We start from the raw sequence: 27,387 nt of genomic DNA on the forward strand, positions 1-27,387 counted from the left end.
CAGCCTTGATTCCATTCTACTTATTTTCAAGAGTTAGCCCATCTATGGTTGATAAATATACTGTGACATAAGTTTCTCCTTACAAATAATTTTTTTTTTGTTTTAGAATGAGAGTTTATTTAAAGTTAAATATTAATGAAATAATGCCACTCCTGGTGCTGGGATAAGGCCAAATCATTACGATTGTTCTTCAAGAAGGGAACAATCATGTAGGTGGATGCCCGAAATTCAGGTTAGCACTGATTTACAGGAGAGGACACTGCCTATCCAATGGCACCAGATCTGGCTGGAATCCTGCTGGAGCCCCTCTTAGCTGAGTGGCCTTGGGCAAGTTACTTCCCCATTTTGGACCTTGGATTCCTTATCTGTCAAGCTAGACGGATAGTGATCATTCCAATCTTCTAAGTTTGCAGGAAGAATCTACTACAGAGATAATAGATAGAAGACCACACCACATTGGATGCATGGGTTGTTAGCATTATTAGTAAACAATGAGCAGAGGATTTGGTCAAAACACAAGCTTATTTACCCTGGACCTGGTTATCTACTGGCTTAGTAGTAATTGTAAAAGAGGGAAGAATTCTTTGAAAGCTGAGTTCTGCTTAAAAATCACCTGCTCTTGTTTGACAAGATCATCTTCTGTGTCTGACAGGCAGACTGTCGTTTCCCAGAGGACACTTCCCGAATATTCACAGAACTCCGCTCTACTCTGTAGGCAAAGTTCAGATGCGGGTAAGTGGCAAATGAGACTCGTCCTTTCCAGAGATGATTAAACGCATTGCCTGATCTGTCCTTTTCTCCTCTCTTTCATCCCCCTCCCTGAACCCCTCCATCCTCCCTCCATTTCTCCCTCTTTCCCTCAGGCAGCTGTGTGCTGGGTTAGTGCTACACCCACCCAGGCATGTCGGAAGAGCCGGGTTACCCCACACAGACTTGAGAGGGACAGCCCTGAGCCACGCTTACCTCCCAGAGTCCTTTTCTTTCACTCTCACGGTGTTGGCCTGGAGATAGTTGGTTAAACATCTGAATAAGTGGCCAACATTTAAAAATCAGGAGGCTTTCCATAGAAACCTGGCATTCTGGCTTCTCCGCATCAACCTGTAGGTCAGTGGCCCCAGGCGTGTTCTCAAGGGTGGGCTTCCTTTAGATGGGACGTGCCTTCTCCAGGCCCCACCAGTGTGATATAATGGGATGTGGTTCCCAAGGGTACAGGAAATGTGTGGGGTAGCCCAGAGGGGGACCCACCACTCAGCCTTGGGTGGCTAGGGAAGGCCGCTGGAGGAGGGGGCCTTTGGACTGAGCCGTGAAGGATCTTGCCAGGTTAGGAAGGGGGTGAGAGTTTCTGGCAAAAGGGGCAGAATGTGCAAAGGGATAAGAATTGAAATGCCCTGGTCTGTGTGTTGGAATGTGGAGAGAGTAAGGAGGAAGCGAGGGTACAAACAGGCCATGGCAAAGGCTGGGTGGCGCCGAGAGCCAGGACTCAGAGAGCGACAGTGAGAACCCGCAGCATCTTTCTTCCTTTCCTTTCCTTCCTTTTCTTTCTGTCACCCTTTATTAAATTCTTCTTTTAGAATTTCAGAAGCAGTAGATATTCACCATAAGCAATGAAACAAATCAAAGATATGTAAGCAATTATTAATCTCGCTCAGTCTCTTTCCATTTTGCCATCCAACATAAGCAGGATTAACAATCTCTTGTAAATCGTTAAACACTCCTGATTAGAAACAAACACAAAATAGCATCTATAAATACTGAAATGTGGGAATTGATGGTGTCTGTGTTTGTGTGTGCCTCTAGGTAGCTATGTCACTATCTGTGTAACTTGCTCTCTTGTCTGATTCATATCATAGACATCTTATCGTGTCAGTAGGCATAAATCTAATCCCTTCTTTTTATATTTTGTAGTAGGATGTATTACAATTTATTTAACCATTTCCTTATTAATAACATTATTCTTTTTTCAAATTTTTACTACTACCAACAATTCTTGAAAAAAAAAATCCTTGCAAACCTTTATCCTCAAACTTCTATTTTTAAAGGCTTAATTTCTAAAACTGAGATTGCTGGAGCCAAGTGTGTATATTTTTAATCCGAACAGATATTACCAGGTGTACATTTCCACTGGCAGCTTCCCTTTCTCCCCAGCTCTGCCAGCACTGAATGTCATCGCTCTGGTTTCATTTCTGCCACGGACAGTTTTGAGCAGGGGAGTCATAGAGCTCCATACTCATTTGGGAGGCTCCTGGGGGGAGCACTGAGGAAAAGAGGGAGGGACAATGCTGGGAGCGATAGGTCGAGGGAGGAGGCGTCTGTAGAGAGAGGGGCAGCATTGGGAATGGAGAGGTGGGGAGGGAATTGAGTGAGAAGTTAACCAGGAAGCAGCAGAGATGCTAGTTCACAGATCCTGGGGCAGGACGGATGCCCTGCTGGCATCCCAGGCCTGACTGCACAGTCAGGAGCATGGCCAGCCTCCTGCCATCCTCCTGCTCTTTATTATGTTCCTCAGTGGCCAGCCACCCCAAGCCTCCTGTCCTCCAGGCTCTACTTCAATAGCCTCACATGTCAGGAGCCCTGGGCCAAGGCAGCAGGCTACTTAGAACAGAGGCACTGTCTCGCTCCATCCGCTCTGGGCCTGGGTGAGTGGGCAGGGCAGGTGGACAGACATGCTTCTGTGCAGGGCCAGCCTGGGAGACAGCCTTGCCAATTAAGTCACTGGTGACGTCACAACATAGCTTGAAAATTAACAGCATTGTTTCCTCTAATCCTCACTGATTTGCTTTTTAACCTGTGCAGCACCTGGCAACAAGTGTGTTAGAAGCAGCAAAAATGACAACAAAATTCAAAGGCTTGGATGCCTAGAAAAGGGCCAGGCAGGCCCAGGCTGCTGAGATGGGGGTGGGATTCTTGCTAATGTCCCTGGGTGCCCTTCAGGGGTTTTCTCTGGTTCCCTCTGCCCCTCTCTCTTTTGCTCTGTCACTTTGACTCTCTTTGTTTCTCTGGCTCTGTCTTTCTCCCCACTGCTGGAGTTGAACAGCAGACTTATTTTCTCACAGCCCCTATAGTGCCCGTAAGGCCCCTGGGAAGCCCTGAAGCCCAGGGATGGGGTCCTTATGTTCTAAAGGGTTTCCCCAACTGGGAGGGAAGCTGAGGCAGCCGTCAGGGCCTCAGGAGAACCAGAGATTGTCATCTGTACAGGACAGCCTGTCCAGCCTGCATGTTTGCTCAGCCCTTCAATGGGCCAAGAGTGTGGTAAGTTTTCCTTAACAATGGGTCCCTCTGACTTCATAATTAGCCCCATTCTACACGGACAGAATGTGGGCCAGCTTGGGCCTAATCGCTGAGATTTCTGCCCTTGGCATGACCTCATAACTGATTCTTGAGCAGTCATATGGATCTCCAAGCTCACAGGCATCAAACAGAAGTCTTTAGCAAGCCTGGGTGTGGATGAAAAGGTGAGGGGTGGAATGGAAATTAATGATCCTTGCTGGCTTTGACAATGGGTCCTCAAACCACCACCTGGCTCTCCTCTTGGAAGAATCAGACCCCATCTTCTAGTTCATCAGCTCTGACCTGGACACAGCTGCATGGTTTCAGGGGAAGAGTACAGGCTTCAGGGTCACTCAGACCAAAGTGTGGGGCTGTGTGACGTCAGGCAGGTCGCTTAACCTCTCTAAACCTCAGTTTCTTCCTCTGTCGAACAGGGTGGTAATAACACCAACATCCAAGATGAAGGAGAGCTAGCATCTGTCACAGTTCCTGGCGCAGAGTAGGCTCTTAATAAAGGGAGGTGACAGTTTTTGAAAACCATTGACCGAAATGACAATGACTCTTGGAGGAGGAGGGGTGATAGGAATTGCTTTCCCCCTCCCACCCTGCTCCATTTCTGCAGCTGGCTATTGGTTACCCAGGCAATGTCTGGCCGTGATGCAGGGCAAGCTGCCAGAACGTGCCCCACCTTGAAGGTTCTGGGCAACGTGGGCGATGCAGGAAGAGCCAACTTGGCCATTTGCTGACACTGGCCATGTCAGCGCTCATGGCTGGCAGAGGTTATTGGGACAAGGGGCTTAGCCCTCACAGTGCAAGGGAGCTCAAAAACAGTTGGTGTCACATGAAAACATAAATAAATAAATACATTTTTAAAAGCTAAATTAAGTTAAAAAGCAACATAAACGATTCGGTATCAAGGGGAGGGGAGTCCCTCAGCTTTGTTTATAAACAGAGTAAAATAAATAAATAAAGGGGGGGAAAGGGGAAGCAGCCAGAGTGTTTTGGGCTGACCTCCTCTGTTCTTCATGAGCATGTTTCCCATTACCAAGGGGAAATGCAGGCCACACATGGGCAGAAAGAAAATATGCAGACGGGAGAATAATTGGGGGTGTCGGGGTCGTGGGATAATCTGTGAGTTTGTTTTCAGAATATCCTTGAATGTTCTCTTACTTTTACACTTAAAAAACATTTTTTTTAAATCAACTCTAAGTTAAATTCAGCTGGAACTCACTTAGTCTGTTGGCGTGATTTCCTGTGTGATGTGTCCATCCATTTACTCCAGGAAAGAACCATGGTGGTTTTTATTTTTATTCCTCTATTTTTCTAAAATCCATTTCCTATCTATCCTGCATGATCAAGTTTAGTTAGAATCTGGTACCCATTTCAGAAAGGACCCCTCTGCAGCTGGTTGCGTGTACATAGTGGTAAAGCGTGGAGGCCTCGTGCCACCATCTCACAGCCTTGACTTTATCATCCCTATTTCCAGATGGGGAAACTGAGGCTAAGAGGCAGCAAGCCATTTTTCCAAGCTTAACCAGCTGTTATGAGGATCAAGTAGGTTTCAAACTTCAGTCTCCTGAGTTCAAGTCAAGTTCTCTTGCAGCCCAAAATAATTCCCTTTCTTGGAAAATGTCTCCTTCAAGAGTGTCCCTGGGAATACGGGGATTAAGACAGCAGTATTTACGCTCTTGTCTCTAAAGTGAATTTGTGGGACCCTCTAACAGCTTGCAAAGGAGGCAAACACATTAAAAAAAAAACAACTCAGTTTCTCTCAATCTCTCTCATACTCTTTGTCAACCAAGCATTTTCATTGTTGAGAAAACCCAAGTGTCATAAAAGTAATTTGGATAGAAAACAAATAAAGATCTGGTTTGGGAAGGAAAGCCAAAATTCCTCATTATCAACAACGCTGCTTCTTTGGATAAATATTTACCTAATTCACTTCTTCTTCCTTCCCCTCTTCCTTTGACAAGAATGTTCTCCACCTCGGCAGCTGCAGTGGCCCTGTTGGAACAGACAACCTTCAGTGTTTCCGTCGTCAGGCGTGTTTGTCTGGGGTTTATTACTCAGCTGTAAAAATGTGCTCTAGGCAAAAACTTGGCATATTAAGTCTCATCTCAGAGGTAATTGGTGGGGATTTTTTTAAAAACCTTTTTTCTTTTTACAGACAATCTCGGAGAGGGAAACAAAAAGGTCAAGAATTTACTGTTGGAAACTATGGATTTTGCCCCTGTGGGTTTTCCTCTTTGGTTTGGTTTGTTCTGCATTATTTTTGATCTCCTCTAACCAGATATTTGGAGGCAAAGTTCTAGAAGCTGTAATCCCAGACATCCACTCATTCTTCCTTCAACAAATATCGACTGAGTGCCTACTATGTGCCAGACACCGCTCCAGGCTCTGGAGATCCAATGGCGGGAAAAAACACCCATGTGGTCTGGGTTCTCATGGCGCTGATGCGCACACACACGCACACACAGGCACACGTGCACGCATGCATGCACACACACACACACACAAACCCCACATGTCACGAGACAGAAAGGGTGTCAATTTGCAGGAGTAGAGGAAAAACAGTGACGGGGTCAGGCATTGGCCGGGCCCTCCAAGGAGTCAACATTTACTCCAAGACTTTGAGGCTAACAGGAGCCTCATGCAGGTCTGGGGAGAAGAGAAGTCAGGAAGAGAGAAAAGCATGCGTGAAGCCTGGAAAGAGCTCAGTGTGTTTGAAGAGCATGAAGAAGGCCTCATTTCTGGACTACGGGGTCCGGGAGTGTGGGAGGAGATGGCGTCTGACATCTGTGGGGCAGATCGCGCGGAGGGCTTTCAGCTTTTATCCTAAGTGCAAGGGGAAGCTGTGGCAAGATGCTCAGTACACACGATATGGGGTAACTCTACTTCTGGAAGCTCTTTCTGGCCTCCGTGTGGAGGAGAGAGTGGACAGGGCACCGAGGAAGCAGGAGGTGGCTGCAGTGCCCAGATGTGAGCTGATCGGGGAAAGCGGCAGTGGAGATGGAGGGAAGGGTGTGGACTCGAGGGTAGTTTGAGGGAGAACGGGACACGACCTGCTGCTGGCAAGGGGAAGGAGGGCCTGGGGTGACTGCAGGTGGAGCTGTGCCGCTGGAGCCAGGGTTGAATGTGGTACCATGATCCAAGGGAGGGAAGGAGCAGGAAGGGGGCGGGATCCGAGGAAGGCTCCTTGGCTTCTGGGCTGGCCCGCTGGGTGGAACCACATGAAGAAGGGCAGTTTGAGCAGCTGTGCAGTCATGTGGTTCAGACTCTGCAATCACCCAGCCTGGGTCCAGTCCACGCTCTACCACTTTCCAGCTGGGAAACCCTGGGTAAGTTACCCTCCCTCTGTGTGCCTCAGTTTCCTGCCCTACAAAATGGGAATAATCCTGTAATCTGCCTCATGGGGCCATTGTTTGGGTCAGACGCGTCCATCAGTGCGCTCAGAATAGCCCCTGTGCCTGTACTCCGTGGACAGAATGCCATGAGGGCCATGTGCAGATGGAATCATGCCTGCCCTCCTGGGGCATGCTCTCTGCCAGAGGACGCAGACATTAGATAACCAGATATATGATAACACGCTGAAATAAGGGCTTCTGAGGAAAGGAGCAGGGATCTACCAGAGAAAAACGATGGAGGGAACAGAAATTAGATTGTGGTGGGTGGTCAGGAGGGCACCTCTGGGGAAGCCACCTATCAGCCAAGTAGGCTTAACAAGGAGAATAGTTGGGGGTCATTCCAGATGTAGGGAACAGCGGAATAGGACTGTTGTGTTGGAGGTTGTGATGTTAGAATGGGACGTGATGTGTTCAAGAAACTGAGGGTAGGAGAGTGGTTTGCAGCAGACCAAGCAAGGGAGAGCATGGCTGGAGAGGCGGCAGGCCCAGACGGCCCAGGGGCCACTCGCCATGGTCAGGAGTTGAGGTTTTATTCTAAATGGAATAGAGACGTGATTGACATGTTTCAGGCAGGAAGAGAGAAAATCTGACTTACATTTTTAAGAGATCACTTTGGCTGCCAGATGAATTGGGTGAATGTTGGGAGGCAGGGAGGCTAACACCAACAGATTTAGAGAGATGATGTAGAAAGTGGCTGAGGCTGTGACTCTCCAAGATATGACGGTGGCTTGGACCAGGGTAGCAATTACACAGATGGAGAGAAGTGGACATGCCCAAGAAAAATCTCAAAGGTGAACCAATTCTTTCTCTCCAAGGTGGCGGTAGGAATTCATTAAAAATGCAAATTTGTGGGGCTGGCCCAGTGGCATAGTGGTTAAGTTTGCACACTCTGTTTTGGTGGCCTGGGGTTTGCAGATTCAGAACCCAGGCACAGACCTAGCACTGCTTATCAAGCCATGCTGTGGTAGCATCCCACATATAAAATAGAGGAAGATGGGCACAGATGTTAGCTGAGGGCCAGTCTTCCTCCAAAAAAAGAAAAATGCAAATTCAATCTAGTCACTCCTCTCCTTAAATACCTTCAATGGCTCCCCAGTGTTCTTAGGATGATGCTCAAATCTGTTGCAGTGGCTGCCTAGTCAACCCTGGCTCTCCCTATGATAGCTGGCACTCTTCTGCCCCTTGTCTCTGTGCTGGGGAATCTTGGCCTTCTCTTAGCTCTCAGATTACACTTTATTCCTTCCCTCAATAGGGCTTTGCAGCTGCTGTTCACCCTTCTGGAAATTTGTCATCCCTCTCCAGGCCCCAACCCCACCCTCCGTGCCGCCCTCTTTCTGATGTCAATCTTAGTCCCCTCCCTACTGGCTGGAGATCTACATGTGCCACTGCAGTTAATGAAATGAGAAGTTGGATAAGCCCTACTTGTGCCCAACTAAATGGATCAATGTAGTTTTCTAATAGATGCAGTACAGTTGTGCACCACGTAACGACATTTCAGTCAACGATGGACCACATACACAACAGTGGTCGCATAAGATTAGTAGCATATAGCCTAGGTGTGCAGCAGGCTCCACCACGTAGGTTTGTGTAAGTGCACTCTGTGATGTTCACATGACGACATCGCCTAACGACGTATTTCTCAGCACGCGTCCCATCTTTAAGCGACGCACGAGTAATCTGAAAGCCCTCTGTAGTCAATTTCTGTTTTCCCAACTCATGCTGGCTGCCCTTAGCTAGCTGGGCTGGGGGAGAGGAGAGCTAATGTCTGATTGAGGACATCCTCAGGGACGGTGCTTCACTCACCTTATCTCGTCAAATTGTCACAACAAGCCTGTGAGGGAGACATGGCACGTGAGGACACTGAGGCTCCGAGAGGTGACATGACTTGCTCAAGGTCACTCAGTAATTGGTGGGGTTCAGTCCCGGGTCTGATGGAAGGCCAAGCCCACCCTCTGTCCACCAGGCCTGAGTGCCCCTCCCCGTGCGCTCAGGCTGGTTACACTGAAGGCGGGACATTCCTAGCCAAGGGAAGAATCGGGGTGCCTGCCTGCTGCAGACTGAACTGTGTCCCCTCAAATTCATACATTGAAGCCATAACCCACAAGGTGATAGTATTTGGAAATGTGGCCTTTGGGAGGTGATTAGGATTAGATGAGGTCATAAGGGTGGGACCCACATGATGAGATTAGTGGCTTTAAAAGAAGAGGAGGAGACATGACTCTCAGAAGGCAGCCACCTGCAAGCCAAGAAGAGGGTCCTTACCACGCACTGAGTCAGCGGCCCCTTGATCTGGGACTTCGCAGACTCTGTAATCGAGAAAATAAATTTCTGCTATTTAAGCCACCCATCTATGTATTTTGCTATAGCAGCCTGAGAAGATTAATGCACTGTCCTGGTAACAGTCCGTTGTCCTCTGGTAGGGCCTGGGTCCTTCCTTCCCCCAGCCCTTCAGTCTCACCTTCTCTTGAACTGGTAGGGAGGTGGTGCTTCACCAGTTGGAGGCTTGGCCGCTCTTCAGAACCCAACCTATAATCCCACAAACCCATAGGCAAGACAAGAAGAAACAGAATTGTATTTGTCCCTATGCTTCTCATTTCTCAAATGGCAATGTGAAGGCAGAGTAAGATCAGGATCAGTTCCAGCCCAGCTCAACCTTTCTCAGCCACGGCCCTGGAAGCCTTTAAATGTAGCCCGGCCAGACCCTGTGCAGCCCGTCCTTGGTCGGTGCTTGTCAGAGCAGGCTGGGCTGTCAGTGGGCTCCAGCTCATTGGCACGAGTGTACTAGGGAGACTCGGCCCTGCAGAGTAAGTGCCCCTGGATCTCAGCCCCAAGACCGGGCTCCACTTTGTCACCTCTGTCTGGCCCTCGGGATGCCCAGCTTGAAGGCAACCCTTCCTGAGGCCCTGCTGGCCTCCCTACAGCTCACGCTCGTCTGAGAGTCTTGGTCTCCAGCCTACCACGCTGCGTGGGGAACTGGGATGCACCCGTGTGTCTGCTGGGAGCACTGCTTACTGTGGTGTGGGTGTGACTGGCTCTGACACACCTGCAGGGACAGTCCTGCTCCCACCCCAACCGGAGATGAATCCGAGTCACGGGGGTAGAGTTCACCAATCTGCGCTTTTAAAAGCTTCCTGAGAAGGGCCTTTTAAAAAACACAAAACCCGAGGCCATAATGGAAAAGGTTAAGAACCTAGTTACATTTAAATGAAAAACTCCTTGGGAAAAAAATACTCAAAACGCCAACCACAGAACTGCAAAGACAATTTGCCACGTAAATGCCAAAGGGACACTTTCTTTATTTTGCTTTACAAGAGACTGAAATAACAGAACAGCCTGATAGAAAAATAGGAAAAGAGGGGCTGGCCCGGTGGCATAGTGGTTAAGTTTGCACACTCCACTTCCATGGTCCGGGGTTGACTGGTTCGGATCCTGGGCACAGACCTACACACTGCTCGTCAGGCCATGCTGTGGCAGCCTTCCACATAGAAGAACTGGAATGACCTACAACTAGCATATACAACTATGTACTGGGGCTTTGGGGAGGAAAAAAAAGAGGAAGAGGAAGATTGGCAACAGATGTTAGCTCAGGGCCAATCTTCCTCAACAAACAAGTATACTTTAAAAAAAAATAGGATAAGAATGTAATCTGGCAGTTTGCAGAAATAGAAAGATAAAGAGCTAAAGCACATGAAAGGATGTTCCTTCTCTTTTGTGATTAAATGTAAAGGGAAACAAAACTACGATAGTGTTATTCCCCCAACATACCATCAATGATCGTAAAGCATTGAGGAACAGCTGCTTTCTTAATCTCCTGGTGGGAGTCCACACGGATGCAACTAGAGGGCAGTCAGGCCGTATCCACTAGGATGTGAACGGCACCTGCTCTTCGATCCAGCAGCTTTCCTGTTGGGCATCTCTTACCTGAAGGGTCTACTCACAAAAGAATCTGAAGATGTATGCCCAAGGATATTCCTAGCAGCATGTTGGTGACAACAAAAGTATAAACAATTTAGCTGTCCATTAGTAGGAACGTGTTAAGTAAATGATGACCCAGCTGTACAACGGAATCCCAGGATTAAATGAAAAATAAGTCAACAAAGAGCAGGAAGTGATCTCTGTTACAAATAAAATAGCTGTTATTGACTGCCTCTTAGGTACTTGGTACCCATCTAGGTGCTAAGAAACAAGAAGATCATCACATAGATCAAGTCCTTGGAACCAACAGTCTAGTGGAGGAAGCCCACTAACAAACAATACACTTACAATATTACGTTAAGCAGTGGGAAGTGCTATGAAGGCACTTGGAGCAGAGTGAGGGAATAGGAGGTGAAGGAGGGGTGGGGGGGCTCTAAAAAATGTGGTTCAAGAAGGCCCTTCTGAGGAGGTGACATGTGAAAGAAGTGGGGAAGTGAGCCCTATGTTGTATCTGTGGAAAGAGTGTTTCAGGCAGGTGGAACAGTATGTGCAAAGGCCCTGCAGCAGAACTGGCTTGGCTTGTTGAAGAAATAGCAAGAAGGGCAGATAGTTGGAAAGCTGAAAGTGACAGAGCTGGGGAAGGAGATAAGAGCAGACGGCCTGAGTCAGATCGGGGCAAAGAGATGCTGGAGAATGAATCAAATTTATTTTCCAAAGGATATATGGGAAACTTCATAATTTACATTGGTGAGACAGAGCCTAGCATAGTGGGAAGAGAGGTGTATTTTTTGCTTTATACTTTGCTGCAACACTGCATTTCCTTGCTTCATGAATGTATTATTATTACTTATATTTATACTAATGTCAAAGGTGTCACCTGACTGGAAGGATTGTGGCTAATTTTGTTCACCTGTTGAGAAACTCCTAATTCATTAAACGAACAAACAAAGCTGTCTCCTTGTGTGAGTCCCAAGCACAGCTGGTGCGGGGAGCCGCTGACTCGGAGGCAGCCTTACCAGAGACTCCCCAGCTCACGGCGAAGATGAGCTCAGCCGTGCCCTGCGGTGAAGGACTTCGTCTTCTCTCTCAGCCAAGAAACCCCATGGCAACGTAAGCGAGTGGAAGGAGGATTTCCAGCTAACCTTGTGTCCATCCAGTGACTTTGGTAATGCAGCAGTAGTCTCAGTAACAAATTACGCGCTTGAGCCTCCTGTGCCTGGCGCAGCCCGGGGTTCAGAGAAGCCCTGGAGTGGACGGCGTGGCATCGGCCTTCCCACTCGCCCCTCACGCCCTCCCTGCCTGAGCGATGCAAGCAAGCAGCAGCCCCCTGGCCTGGCCCAGCCCGCCCCGTCAGCCCGTCTCGGAGGCCTCAACCCGCCTCCCAGGTGCAGCCCCGAGTTAGGACACGTGAAGGCAAATCTGGAGCCACACTGGTTGCTTTATCTCCTACACCTGACTTCTTCCACAACAGAACCAGGGGCCCTGGGACCGGGCCTGTAGCGTGTCTCAGACCAACTCAGAGCTGAGCGATCAGGCGCATCTGCTGGGGAAGTGGAACTTAGCTTTTCTAGAAAAATGGCATCTTTCTGACCACCAAACATGAGGCCCAGATTTAGACCCTGGGACCCACCCGGAGAAGCCACCAGTAGGGTCCCGAGACAGCTGGACTCACTCTGGAGTCAGCGTGTATTACCCACCCCTTTCAAGTGAGCATCTCCAGCTGCCTTATAAATATTAATTAAAAGACGCAGCATCGCAGAGAGGTTGGTGTAATCATCACCATTCAACTGAAGAGGAGACGGAAGCCTCGCTGGCCTGGTGAGGAGTCGGCCCTCCGGGAGCTGTCCAGACCACCGGACGACGGTCCGAAGCTCTCAATCCAGGCTGGACGGGCGCCGAGCCTGTAACGTGCATCGTGAGGCGTGTGCAGTTATTACCCACGTTTACAGATGGCAAGACTGAGATCCAGAGTTTCCTTCCGGGTCAGAAAGTGTCAGAGGAGGGACTCAAAGGTTTTAGGATTCCAAGGCCGCAGTGTCTTCACTGCTCCTGTGCCCGCTCCAGACAATTCTTTACATCTGCATCCAGCTTCATGGTTTACAAAGCACTTGATATTACAAAGCATTGAAACACGCGTTACTTTATTCACTCCGTACAAGAACTCGGCGAGGCAGGAAGTCCGGAGCTAACAAGCAAGCTCCACTTTACAGATGAGGAAATGGAGGCTCAGAGAGGAGGGAGTCACTTGCCTGTGTTCTTAGAGCGGCAACAGTAACTCACGTCTGCATCAATATTTGTAGCTTGCAAAACGCTTTCTGGTTTTGGACGTTACAGTAGCTCCATGAGGTCAGGAGCCCTGGTGTTATTATTGTTGTTATTATTACTAGCAGTGGTGTTCTCAGTATTCCTATGCTACACATGAGTAAACTAAGATTCGGAGAAACTGAGAAAGAAGATGAGAAACGAGCATTTGTTTGTCAGACAGAGAGCTGGGTCCTGTAGCTACGTTCTCTCACCGAACCCTAACAGCCCTCAGGAAAATGTTTCCAAAGGGTTTTCATTCATTCATTCATTCATTCATTTGGCAAATGTTTACAGAGCACCTGCTATGGAATCTGATACTGTTCTAGGCACAGGGAACGCGGCAGTGGATGACAGGAAATCCTTGCCCTCACTGAGCCTATATTCTTTTGGGTGTGGGTGGAACAGACCACAAATAAACAAGCAGAGATATACCGTACCAAATGGCACTCAACGCGCAGAAGAAGAATAAAGCCGGGTGAGGCCACACAGAGGTGGATGGTGTCAGTTTAGACAGGGTGCTCAGGGCTGGTAGGCTGGGCTGATATGGTGACCGTGAGTAGCCATCTGAATAAGGTGAGCGGAGAGGGCCCTCGGGTGGGTCTTGAAGGACGAGTAAGAGCGGAGATGCTGCAGTGGGAAGCAGAGGAGAAACCCTAGGGTAACGAAAGCCCCAGTGAGAGCAGCTTCTGTATCTTGAGGCTTTAAAATGTGCCCAGAAGTTTAGAATGTTGCTTCATGGAATCCTCACAACCATGTGAAGTCTCCCAGTGGGGGGAAATTGAACCTGGAGGGTTAAGTGGCCAGTTCACCGTCTCACAGCTAACAGGTTGCAGCTTTAAGACCAGAACCTGCCCCTGCCTGGCACCAACCTGCACTCCTGCCCGTCCCACGTGCTCTGTGTGTAGACTCCGCAGAGGTGCCTGGAGACTGTGTTGTGCAGCCGGACTGGAGGGAGGGAGGGGAGTGCGGCCGGCCCAGTGGGAAGACCAGACCCTTCAAGGACTTGAAGGCCATGCTGAGAGTTAGGGCTTCGTCCTGCAGGCGGTAGGAAACCACAGAGCGTTTTAAGTGGAGGCGAGACAGCAAGAGGTTCGTTCCACTGAGGGGCGCTCTGCCTGGACAGGGAGGGGAGGATCTAGGGGGCTCCGGGGCAGCTGGAGGCATGAGGGGGATGCCAGTTACTGAGGTGGTGGGTGAGGGTGGGGAAGCTTCCTCGCTGCCAATCTGCCTGTTAAAGAAATCCCATCTAGGGTCAAAATTCTTAAACTGGGGTCCGTGGACTACTGCAGGGGTGAGGAGAGGGGATTGTCTGTGAAGCTGGCTGGGAAAACATCGCACCTTTATTTTTGCTTTCCTCTAACTGAAATGTATCATTTCCTTTCCTTATAAACTAGGCAACAACCAAGAGCAGCCCTACCAGTAACTGTGACTTTGTCACCACTAGACAGCTGTGTTTTCAGATCACATTACAGTTGTAGATATCTTGAAACCTTGTTTCTACCATCACTACTTCGGAATTATGGAAGTCATCGGCTCAGCACCAGATCTTGTTATTGATACAGTAACACTTGTATTAGCACACTGTAGCATTTTGATAACCGTATTTAAATTTAATTGGGTGCCTTGGTTATTTGGTTTCCTGCATTTAAAAACATTATTCTGAGAAGAGGCCCATAGACTTGCACAGCTGCCAGAGGGGTCCCCTGCACCAGAAGGGTTTAGACCTCCGGGATGGCAGCCAGCTGTTTGTTGTGCATCTTTCACCTTTACTTAGCTTTGGTTTGCTAAGAGGCGGTAGTGACTCTAATCTGGAGGCTCCTGGAGGCTGAGGTCTGATCTTGTGTAACTCTTTAGCCTCGGGGTTATGGATAGAGCTTAGGAAATGTTATTTTAATTGGGATTTGATGTTGACATTTAAAAACCGAGAGTTTTCTCACACATCTGGATTTCTGGCTTCTCTTACAGAATCAGAAGGTCTAGCAACTCTGGGAGTCTCCACCTCGCATGGTGTGATGGCTGGAGTTAAGTAGCGGCCACCTCTACGGACAGAACGCCACTCTCCAGCTTGCCACATCACCCAGGAACCCCGCTGCAGGTGTACATTCCCAGGAACTCCCAAGGCACTTGAGATTTTGATCCCCAGGTAGGGGAACAGTGTGGGGGGCACAAACTTAACAACAAGTGGCCATTCCCTGAGCTGATCCCAGCTGCCCCCCTTAAGGAGGGAACATCTGAACATGGAAGCTTTGACCAAGCCCCCCTCACCAGTCAGAACGGAGGTAAAGCCAGAGCCACGGGCAGCTCCCAGTCTCCCAATCCTGATCTTGCTTCTTGCTTCACTGCACTCGCTTGCTGAAAACCTTCCGATTGCTTCTCATTGCCCCAAGAATAAAGTCCAGGGTCTGGAGAAGGTGCTGAGCCCCAGGCCCTCCCTCCCCCGCCAGCTCCTCCGTGCTCCCCGACTCCTCAGCCTTCCGGCGAGGCTTCCCTGAGCACCTTCCGAAGCTGTCCCCCTTCTCCCTATCCAGACACTTTCTATCTTGCTGTCTTGCTTTCTTCTCATCCAAAAATTATGTGCCTAACTTACTCGTTTACTATGGGTCTCCCCACAGCACGCAGACTTCACGATGGCAAAGTCCGGCATACCTAGACACTGAGCTTTCAACAGATGCTGTTGAGTAAACAGGTGGCAGGTGGGGGCCTTGTGCCATCTTTCCTGCGTCTCGCCTCCCTCCCCCAGGGCTCAGAGTCAGGCTCAGGGACCCGGTGAAGATGACCATTTGGTAACTTACTTGGTGATTTTAAAAAGCTGACTTAAAACTTTGTCAATATACACTTGCCGCAAAATGTTGTGCCCGCCACTGCCTTCCGTGGCTCACGGGGACAATCATTTCACTTTTCCGACCCTGTCTCCTCATGCATGTCACAGGGATAAATAACATCCGCCTCGTGGGGCTGCTTGTGAGAATGAAATGCGACGGGCACTTGCAGTTCCCACCGGCACCTTCGCCATAGTAGGTGCTTGACTAAGTACGCCGGGCCCTTCACCGTTCCCGCCCCACCCCCCCCAACTTTCCCCTTTCAGTCGGAGCTGGAAGAAAGCGCGTCAATCACGGGATAATTTATGCAGCGTGATATGCCTTTATTATTCCACGCTGAGTCGGGGCTTCTACTGTCCAATGAAGGTCAAAAGGAGGTATGGCTTTTATCTCTCCAGCAACTCTGGAAGCATGGGGGGAGGGGGCGGACTCTCAGAGGCTTCCTCCTGAAAACAAACAGATCCTCGCGGCGGCCCTGAATAGCTTTCCTCAATCAAAGCTGTAAAAGTCCGCGAGCAGCGGGGCCTCGCCCTGGGACTGGAGCGAACTAATAAAGCGTTGAATGGAGAGAGTGACCCCGAACTGGCAGAGGGGTCCCCGCTGGGCCTGGGCCCGCGCCTGCTGCCTCGCGGAGAATCCAGAGGTCACGTGTCATTAGTCAGTGTCTTACCGCGACCCTTTCAAAATTATCGATAAAGGGGAAGGAGATCCTTTCTGTTTCGAATCCCCGAACGATTTTCTTCTCTCTTTTCTTTCTTTTTTCACTGGTGGAAAGGCTACATGGCAACATCTTTTTCCTGTTTTCTTTCAGACGCGAGAAGAACTGGTTTGAAATCAGGAGTTTCATGCTTGGGGAGAAATAAAGGTTGGGACCAGATTCTTTTCTTTTTGATGCAGTTTCTCAGTGAAGCCCCGGCTCTGAGAAGTCACTAGATTTGGGTTCCCATGAAAACTTGTCTTGTTTCATCCTCGTCCTAAAGACTGTCTCAACAGTTCTAAAAACTCCCGAGGCGTCTCTCTTCTCTCTGTCCTCAGTTTGGGTGAAGGCCGCCTGGGACCTCTGTAAAGACAGGAGGGGGCGCTGGATCTCAAACAGCTGGGAGCCTCCACAGTCGCCTGTTCTCCCCATGACTCAGTTTCCTCATCCGTACACAACGGGCAGCGTCCTGGGCCCAGTGGGAAGTGACCTGGATGACCTCATTAGGGTCTGAGGAGCACTTTAAAGAGATAATCGGCCATTACTCTAATGGGAACAATGATGATGATCTTATTTCCTTTATTGTTTACTCAGCCCCAGCAGTTTACAGCTGAGGCCAACAGGTGGTTGTGGTCGCGTTAATCTTTAATCCATTAGCCACGATCGATTCGATGACATTCCTGGGTTTATAGGTAGTCGTTATATTGCTTTTTATTTGTTGTATATTTTGTGAATTAATTAAGGGCCGCATCATACCTCATCTGAAAATGCCTGTTGCAAAGGCAGTCTTGATGCATGTGCATGCGCTCTTAGTCAAAATGACCCTTCGGAGTTCCTTAAATCATTCGTAAAGCACTGTATATGGGATTATGTGTGTATAACACTGTATAGTAATAAACATAGAGAGACATAACAAAAACAGTAAGGGGCAGATTGGAATAAATCCTATTGCTTTGGACATCAGATGAAGCACCTGGCTGGTGTTGAGAAGGACATGTTTTATGAATATTTTGTACCTTTAAACCCTAGAATCCTGCTCCTCAAGGCAAGATGCTCAGAGGTGCCCCACCCTATTTACATCTCTCATGTTAAAATAGAATTTGAATAAGTTAAATGCTCTTGTAATGTGACCTCCAGGGTAACTATTTTTTCCCACGGGCTCATCTGTGAGTATTGGGTTATTTTAACTCCGAATAAATGAATAGACCCACATCTCATTTGTCTCAAATGAGCAGCCAGTCAGTCCCTCAGTGTTTGGTGGACACTCTCCACGTCTCACTGGGCTGTAATTGGCCTTTCTGTCCTCGAGCATTTAGGAACCCAGCAGAGGCTCTGGCTGGCTTGACGTCAGGCCTCCCTTGAGCTTCCAGTCATCCTCAGAGGATCCCTAAACGAAGGTCCCCAGCCAAGCCGCAGGGACTCAGTCCTTGTCCTGCCCTTCCTGGGCTTCTCCTGGCCTGAGAAATGGGGCCCAATTGGGTTTGTCCTGCCCAGAAACAAGACCCTGGTTTATCACGTTGGTTTAGCACATGGAAATTTCAGGTGTACCTCGTTAGATTTCGTCTTCTCTATAGACTGCATGGAGTTCGCCACCAAAAGTCTAGTTTCCATCCACCACCATACACATGTGCCCCTTTTTTCATTTCTTATAACGATTGGTTTATTTTTTGTTATTGTTTTTGATTCTATGGATTCTTTTTATCATTGATAATTAGCTTTCATGATGATGATTCTTTCCATTTTTACCAGCCTGGATTATTTACTGTCATACAGGAGTGTGACATAAAGGAATGATTATTAATTGTCCCTGACAATGTAAGTATCAACTCAAATGATGGCAATGATCACATCACCAGTCTTATCTTTCCTGTTCATGTGCAGCGGGGAAGTTACACATTTATTCATTCCTTTATCTGAATTTGTTTTCCTCAAATCGCAAAACAAGGGGCATCAAGTTGTGACGTGTCTCATTTGGCTCTGCTCAGACTTTTTAAGAGGACACAGTTGCCAAGAGTAGGGGCTGGTGTCATCTGCTCTGTGCCCTGGCTTTCTCCCCGTGTAGCATGTGGGTGATTACCGTCTGTATTTCACGGGCCTGTTAGGAGGCTTAAATGGGACCCTGTAAAGCTCTTAGTACAAAATGGTTCACAAGTGATGCCCATGGTTAGACAAGAGGTGATACTTGGGCCTCAGTTTCTTCATTAATAAAATGGATGTGTTAGGGCCTGCCCTGTGGCTGAGTGGTCAATTCGAAGGGCTGGGCTTCGGCAGCCTGGGTTTTCGCTGGTTTGGATCCCGGGCACGGACATGGCACTGCTCATCAGGCCATGCTGAAGCAGCGTCCCACATAGCACAGCCAGGAGGACCTGCAGCTTGAATATACAACTATGTCCTGGAGGGCTTTGAGGAGAAGAAGAAAAAAAAAGCACAAAAAAAGATTGGCAACAGATGTTAGTTCAGGTGCCAAAAAGAAATAAAATGGAAGTGCTGACCCTCCCTGCCTGAATCCTGTGGGGATTTGGGGCTACCGAGTGGCGGGTAAAGTGTCCAGCGTTTGGTCAGTGCTGCCTCACTGCTGACTCCCGTCTCCTTCCCACTTGTTCACCTTGAACCCCAGGGAGCTTCTGTGAGAGGGAAAGCATAGCTTAGCCTGGCCCAGGGCGGAGGCCCAGCCCCACGAGGAGCCCTGAAACCTCAACCTGGCCAACAGAGCCAGGAATGGAGCCATGAACACGGGGCCCATCCCCTTAGGAGCAGAGAAGGCAGCTGGGTTCTTTCTAAGCTTTCTGCTGGGGACTCACATTTTGTTAGCATGGAGATAAATAACGCCAGATAAGAGGCCTCTGGTTTTACATCTGGGGCTGTAGGAACGTCCTCTGGGAGAGGAGGCAGGACGTTTCTTGCCAGGGCGAATCCCAGCCCGGGAGGAGGCAGGCGGCGCCGCCTGCGGCTTCCTAGCTCAGTGGGGAGCAAGTTTTGACAACAGCAATGCTAATTGATTAAATGTTCTCATCAGAGATTACAGTGCAGAGAGCGATCACATTTTTATTTCTGCAGAGTGGGGAGGGGCTTCCCTTCCTTTAATAGCTCCGTTTATCCGTGTATATTGTAACCCAATGTACAAGGGGCCCTGATTCGTTATTCCTGGACCCTCAGGCTCAGTCACTCTCATCTTAGATAACATGTTTACTATAAACTACTTGGTGCAATTGCCTTTGGTTTTCTGGGTTTGGTCGGAATTTGATCCTGCAGTGGACAGAGCACCGGACTTCAGAGTTGTAGGATTGAACCCTGGTCCTGCCACGTAGCCGGTGTGTGGGTTTGGGAAGGCACTTGCATTCTCTGCGTGGGTCTCGCTTTTCTTATCCGTAAAATGGGGACTCGATATACCTATTTCTTAAAAAACTACAGTGCAGGGGCCGGCCCCATGGCCTAGTGGTTAAGTTCGTGCACTCTGCTTCGGTGGCCCAGGGTTTTGCTGGTTGGGATCCTGGGTGGGGACCTAGCACCGCTCATCAAGCCATGCTGAGGCAGCGTCCCGCATGCTACAACTAGAATGACTCACGACTAAAATATACAACTATGTACTGGGGGGCTTTGGGGAGAAGAAGGAAAAAATGTATACAGAGAGCAGGTTAAAAAAAAAGCCATAAGCTTTCCTTAAAAAACAAACAAACAGGGGCCCGCCCAGTGGCACAGCGGTTAAGTTTGCATGTTCTGCTTCAGCTTCTCTGGTTCAGATCCTGTGTGCGGACCTATGCACTGCTTATCAAGCCATGCTGTGGTAGGTGTCCCACATAGAAAGTGGAGGAAGATGGGCACAGATGTTAGCTCAGGGACAGTCTTCCTCAGCAAAAAGAGGAGGATTGGCAGCGGATGTTAGCTCATGGCTCATCTGCCTCAAAAAAACCTCCAAACAAACAAATAAAAGCCTTTGACAAAAGACACTGTTAAGGGGCCGGCCCCATGGCTGAGTGGTTGAAGTTCTGTGTGCTCCGTTTGGCGGCCAGGGTTTGCAGGTTTGGATCCCGAGTGCAGATCTGCTCCACTCATCAGCCATGCTGTGGAGGCATCCCACATACAAAGTAGAGGAAGATTGGCACGGATGTTAGCTCAGGGCTAATCTTCCTCAAGCAAAAAAAAAAAAAAAAAAAAAGAGAGAGAATTGGCAATGGATGTTAGCTCAGGGTGAAACTTCCTCTCCAAAAAAAGAGACCAATACACTGTGAAGACAATGAAAAGGCAGCCAGAGGCTAGGAGAAAATAGTTGCAATACATATATTTGACATAGTATTTGTAATCAGAATATATAAAGAATTTTTTCAACTCAATAATAAGACATCAAATAGCCCAGTTAAAAAATGAGCAAAAGAGTTGGACACTTCACCAAAGAACTTATGCAAATGGTCAGTAAGCACAATACAAGATGCTCAACACGATTAATCATCAGAGAATTGCAAATTAAAACCATAGTGAGATACCACTCCACACCCATTAGAAGGGCTAAAATCAAAAACACCAACAACGCTTCTGCTGGCTAGGGCAGGAAGCAGTGGGAACCCACACATGGCACTCGGAAATGTATGGGGGCCGGCCCAGTGGCACAGCGGTTAAGTGCACATGTTCCGCTTTGGCAGCCCCGGGTTCATTGGTTTGGATCCCGGGAGCACTCATGGCACCGTTTGTCAAGCCATGCTGTGGCAGGCGTCCCACATATAAAGTAGATGAAGATGGGCACGGATGTTAGCTGAGGGCCAGTCTTCCTCAGCAAAAAGAGGAGGATTGGCAGCAGATGTTAGCTCAGGGCTAATCTTCCTAAAAAAAAAAAAAAAAGGAAATGTATAATGGTACAAACCTGAGAAAAGCAGTTTGGCAGTTTTTTAAAAATAAAATTAAACATGTATCTATTATATGACACAGCAATTCTACTCTCTACTCCTAAGTATTTATTCGGGAAAAAAATGAAAATGTGCACATGAATCTTGACAGCAGCTTTATTCCTAATAGCCAAAGACTGGAAACAACCCGAATGGCCATCAGAAGGTGAGTGGATAAGTTGTGGTACACCCATACAATGGGATACGTCTCAGCCAGAAAGAGGAATGAACAAGTGATACAGGCGACAACATGGATGAATCTCAAAAACACTACGGCGAGCAAAAGAAGCCACATACAAAAGAGTACAGACCATACGGTTTCATTTATGTGAAGTTCTAGAAGAGGCAAAGTGAATGTATGGTGAAAGAAACAACATCAGTGGTTCTCTCTTGGGAGGTGGCAGGGAGAGTCTGGAAAGGAGCTGAAGGAACTTTCTGGGAAGATGTTCTCTATACTGTCTTGGTGGTGGTCTCAGGATGGTGTACAAATTAAATGAAAAACCCATTGAGCTATATCCTGAAGATCTATGCATTTTATGTACATGAATTGTACCTCAATAAAGTAATGTCAAAACATCATCAGACATATTATCTCCTTGTTGAAAAGAGGGAAGCAGATCAATTACAATTCAACTCAAGCTGGCTGCCCAGGAAATTCTTTCTCCTAAACTGAGCCCTGGGCAGAGTCAGTATTCAAAAATATGCGTCTCTTCAGCCAGAGTGGCTACGGTGAAAAAGACGGACAATGAGGAGCAGTGGAACTCTCACACACTGCTGGTGGGGGTGTAGATGGTAAAACCCCTCTGGAAAATTGTTTGACAATATCTGCTAAAGTTAAACACTTGCGCACCTTGTGACCTAGTAATTCCATCCTGGATATACACCCAAGAGAAATGAGTCCACATGTCCTTTAAAAGACAGAGGCAAGAACACATACAGCGGCACTCTTTGTAATAGCTCCGGCCTCGAAACTATCCAAATGGAAGTTGCAGTGGAAGGCCTAAGTGGATTGTGGTATAGTCATACATTGGAATACTATACAGCAATGAGAATGAACAAAATGCAACTACACACAACATAACATTGAGCAGAAGAAGCCAGACTCAAAAGAGTACACACTGCAGGACTCCGTTTACATAAAGCTCAAAAACAGGCAAAACCAGCCTATGGCAAAAGAAATCAGAGCAGTGGTTGCTTTTGGTGTGCAAGGGCCTGGAATTGACTGAGAAGGAGCACAAAGGATTATTCTGGGGTAATGGAACATTCTAGATCTTGATTGTGTTGGTGAGTCCCACTGGGGTATGCGTTTATCAAACTCCTCAAACTGTATGCTTAAAATGAGTGTGTTTTATTGTATGTAATGTTGACTCCTATAAAGTTTACTTTAAAAAAATACCCATTTTGCAGGTTGATTGGAAACTAACTAGCACGTGCCTCTTAAATATTATTTCTATCATTAGAGAAAAACACATAGAAAGTTACTGAAAAGATGTTAGTTGATGAACTGGTAAATGTTCCTCTTCCCTAAATTGGTGACGTAGGGACAAATTTGATGCTGGTTCTGAGAACTTGACAAAAGGAGCCATGGAGGCTGGGGTGGGGAGAAGTTTGAGACGGGTGCCACAGGGAGGGGACCGGTCACCCCCCACCCAAATCAGGCTCCCCTTTCTTCCTGGGGGCCCACAGCAAGGTATTTTGAGGTTGGATTTCAAATAACTATCATGTTGTGGGATCTGGTCATGTTTTCCATCCTCTTAAAAACATATTTGGTTGTGTGTTTTTGTCCGTTTGATAGTTTTTCATTATAAAAATGGTATATGCTCTTTCGCAAGCATTTGGAAAACAGAGAAGTAGAAAGAAAAAAGTCACCTCGATTCCCGCTTTTCAAAAACAACCACGGTTAGAGTTGAATGATTGCTTTCTAATCTTATCTGAGTGTAGATATATTCTTGCTATGGTCGGGCTCACACTATGACATACACACTTTTCACACCTTTATAAACTCTCTGCCAGTGCCGATTTAAGGTTTTATACATACAGAGCATGCCCGGTCTCATTAACCATTCCTTCCTGTTGTCCATTTTTCATCATTATGAGTAACTTTGTAGTGGTTATTATCATTCAGAAAGATTTTTTTCCCAGAGATTAGTACAATTTCCTCAGGATAGAGTCCTAAAAAAGGAATTACTACACTATAGGAATGCTTTTAAGGCCCTTGATACATAATGCCAACTTGTTCACCAAAAAGTGGGCACTGCAGTATGTCACCAGCAGCAGCACGTGAGTTCCAGTTTCATCACACTGCCAGGACTAAGTTTTAGTTTTTAAAAATATTTGGTACTTGGATAGGCAGATATGACCTTTCCTTTCTGGTTATATTCTGTGATTCTTTGAGACAGTGACTATTTTCCCGTATGTTAGTCCATCAGTTGTATTCTCCTTTTGGTAATTGCAGTCATTGACCTTCCCCATTTATCATCTGGCATCTCAGATTCTCCTTTTGTAGGAAAGTTACTGAGCCCAAGGTGGGTGAATGACTGTACCGCATTCTCGACCTCTCTGTGCTTACTGAGATGAATCAGGTGTTCCGCCCCAGGCCCCAAGGTGCTGATTCCCAAACTTCATTGTGCATGAGATTCACTCGAGAGCTTGTTTAACTGGAAGATGGCCGGCCCTACCTCCTGAGATTCTGAGTTAGCAGGACTATGGGGGGCTCTAGGAGTCTGCATTTTTAAGTATGCCAGATGATTTTGATGCTGGTGGTCCACAGAACCAGCTCCAAAGTGAAAAACCCTGCCCCAGAGAGAGGGCTGCTTATCACTGACATTATTTTCACGTGGGCATGATCAGGGTGGGCTGTGAGGAATGAAAGGACTCAGTTTCATCAGAGATTGCCCGGCGTACTGTAGACACTCAATTCAGGCTTATTTCCTTGGTTGATGCTTCTTAATTTTAGGCATTCAGTAGGTGCTCATTAACTATTATTTCTGCTTGGTAATTAGGGTCTAGGCATACAGGAGACACACAGTAAAGACTTGCCACTTTGGAGAAGGACAGGTGCCAGCCATACAACAGGTATTCAGTAAATGGGTGTGACAAGGAGTCACTTTGGCCAGGAGGTAGCAGCGACTGGTTTTTATGCAGTCCAAACACTATTTGAGGGAGAATGGGGTCACTGGAAGGTTTTTGGGTGCCTGGTCTGGAAGGCCGAAGGAAGAGGTTAAAGGATCAACATACTTACGTTCCAGACTCCACCAGAAGAACTGGCGGATCCTGTGAACAGGGCTGTCTCCCCAGACCCTCAGGCTTGTGTCTGTCATGTGACTCACCCTTTTCTGTGGGCTTGATATCAAGACTTGGGCCGTTTTAGAAGCTCATGTGCCTCTGGCAGCAGACCTGGAAGGGTCCGATACCTGGCTAATCCTAGCCGACCACCCCCTGCCCGTGGGTTCCCCCCTTTCTTTCTTCTGACTCCATCCTTCTATAGCTTCTGAAGCTGAGGTCTTCCCGAAGATCCGTAGAGAGAAACGCTAACTCTCTTCTCCTACTGAGGCTTCCCAAGCCTTTTAGAAGCCTGCAGAGGTGGAGGTCTTCCTCTCAACTATGAGAACCCTTCTTATGAGGTGCTAATTTTTGAACAGAAGAGCAGGAGTGACCCCCTGATTTTCATGGATTGAATGTCATTTGGTATTTTCAGGATACTCCTTATGTTTGCATGGTGAACACTGTTCACAAACCTCCTGGTCCAGCCAGGCTGCAAAATTCCACGGTCAGCCCTGTAAGCCCCCTGAAACCCAGTACTCCACGAGTGCTCATGGCAACGCTTCCTTATGAAACGGGGGTGGTTACTGAGCCCTTCGTTCAGGGAGGGGTTTGGGAGCTTGTGTGCGTGCGAGCACATAAGGTACACTCTTCTGATTACAAGTAGCATCCTTGTGTGTCAGCTGACTGTACCGCCTGCAGCTAGACTCAGAGATTGTCACAGATATGGGAAAGAATAAAGGCTGAAAGCTTTGGGGGGAGGGGGGCAGGGACGAGGGAGGGAGGGAGGAAAGAAACTATGGAATCCTTAGCAGCCAATAAAAATGATGCCGTGGAAGAACACAGAGTGACATAGGAAGATGTCCACATGCCATTTGTAATTGAAAAATGCAAGTTACGGCAGGGCAAGCTCATTATTTCAGTAAAATATATAAACCCAGGAAAACGTCTGGAAAGATATTTGTCAAAATATTAACAGTGGCAATCAATAGTGGAATTACGGAAGATTTTTATTACCTTCTTTTTATTTTTCTATGCTTTCAAAAGTTAGTACAATAGGGGGCCGGACCGGTGGCACAGCGGTTAAGTGCGCACGTTCCGCTTCGGCGGCCCTGGGTTCATAGTTCGGATCCCGGGTGCGGACACGGCAACGCTTGGCAAGCCATGCTGTGGCAGGCGTCCTACATATAAAGTAGAGGAAGATGGGCATGGATGTTAGCTCAGGGTCAGCCTTCCTCAGCAAAAAGAGGAGGATTGGCAGCAATTAGCTCAGGGCTAATATTCCTTAAAAAAAAAAAAAGTGCAATAAATATATTGTACTTTTCCCCATACATCCAAAGTGTATACCCAAAGAGTGTTAAATGAAAGATAGTTTTCCTCCCTTCACAACCACCATTCCTATTCTCCAGAGCTAAATATGCTTGACAGTTTTTTCTGTGTTATCTTCAAAAAATTCAAAGCATAATAAAAACGGATACCTTATGTGTGTGTGTTAACACAATAGTATCATGCTACACACACTTATTTGGAGCTTCATGCTGCCTGATTCTTTTTACACTGAACTCCGTGGCATGGATATGTCTTTATTTAAGTAGTCGCCTCCGAGTGGTCTCTTAGGCAATTGATAGTGTTCTTTTCCTGTTAACAAGTGTCATACTGTGATTTAAAGAATAACGAAAAAGAAGGAATGCAGGAAAGCAGAATGGTAGGTAGTCAGGGACTGGATTACTAGGGAGAGATATTGAGATACAGAGCAGAGAATGGCGAAAGGCACAAACAGCCAACTGATTAACAAAACTCAACCAACCAACACTCCTTGATGAGCTCCTGCCTGGCCCTGCGTCCTAGCCCTCCGGGCGCCCATCCTGAGGGAATGAGGATGTGCTTAATAACTGCCAACCCATACACCCCTCGAAGGAACAGTTCAATGACATTTCCACAATTTCCTCTTTGAATCCAGGACACACAACTCTTCATCTTTTGGCTTGCAGATATACGCCACCTTCTTACAGAAGTGTTGGGTGTATGGATCTGCTGTTTAGGAGAGAGATAAATGCTCTAGTGGATATCACAGACCTGCAAACCTAGGAGCTAATGTAGAGTCATCTCTTGAACATAGAGTGACACACAGAGGGGAGCAGGCCTGACTCTGCCTGGAAGTTCAGAACAGGTTTCACAGAGGAAGGCACAGTGGAGTTGAGTCTTGAAGGATGAATAGGAGTTTTCCAGGCAAAGACTAGGGGAAGGGCATTTTAAGTAGATGGAACAGCCTGGGCAAAGGCGCAAACATTTTAAAGTAAGGTTTGTTTATTTAAGCAATGGTGAGTCAACTGGTATGGCTGAAATATAGGGAAGTGGCTAGAATAGTCTAGAAAGACAGGTTGGGCCAGGTTGTGAACGTCCTTGAATGCCAGGTTAAGGAGATTTGGTTTTTTAATCTGAGGGAAATGAGGAGCCATGGAAGGTGTAAAGCAGGGAGGTGACAGAATCAGATTTGCCCTGTAGAGACGATCACATTGACAGACAGATTGACGGGACATGGAGAGAGTTTGGAAGCAGGAAGACAGATTAAGCCAAGGCAAAGAGTGCTGGGAGTTTTATTTTGTTTGTTCCTTGGTGATCCTTGTCCTCAGGAGAAGAGCTAGTATCCTGGCAAGGATATTCTATTTTCAGGCATTTTTCTTATAACCAAACTCCTATATGGGGTATGTACATGAGTACTCTTTGGAACCTTGCCTATATTGGATGGAACCATATGAAATTGATATTTTTATGGGTCAAAAATGGTCAAACACTGATAATTTCAAATGCTTCAATTTAATAGTAGCAAAAATTGGCCATGA

General features: G+C 47.5%; 1 long non-coding RNA gene across 3 annotated transcripts; it reads left to right on the forward strand.

Annotated features, from left to right (window-relative positions):
* The first annotated feature begins 222 nt into the window (after nucleotides 1–222).
* On the forward strand, nucleotides 223–22,645 carry LOC106843138 (uncharacterized). 3 transcript variants are annotated; one of them, XR_001401121.3, is made up of 5 exons: nucleotides 223–331; nucleotides 657–732; nucleotides 14,856–15,033; nucleotides 15,976–16,086; nucleotides 16,521–22,645. It is a non-coding gene; the product is annotated as an uncharacterized lncRNA (long non-coding RNA). The 3 variants fall into 3 exon arrangements; XR_011505717.1 differs by having other exon boundaries at nucleotides 14,856–16,086; XR_011505716.1 differs by having other exon boundaries at nucleotides 14,856–22,645.
* Nucleotides 22,646–27,387: the final 4,742 nt, after the last annotated feature.

The sequence above is a fragment of the Equus asinus genome, chromosome 9 (assembly GCF_041296235.1).
Source record: "Equus asinus isolate D_3611 breed Donkey chromosome 9, EquAss-T2T_v2, whole genome shotgun sequence".
NCBI lineage: Eukaryota > Metazoa > Chordata > Mammalia > Perissodactyla > Equidae > Equus > Equus asinus.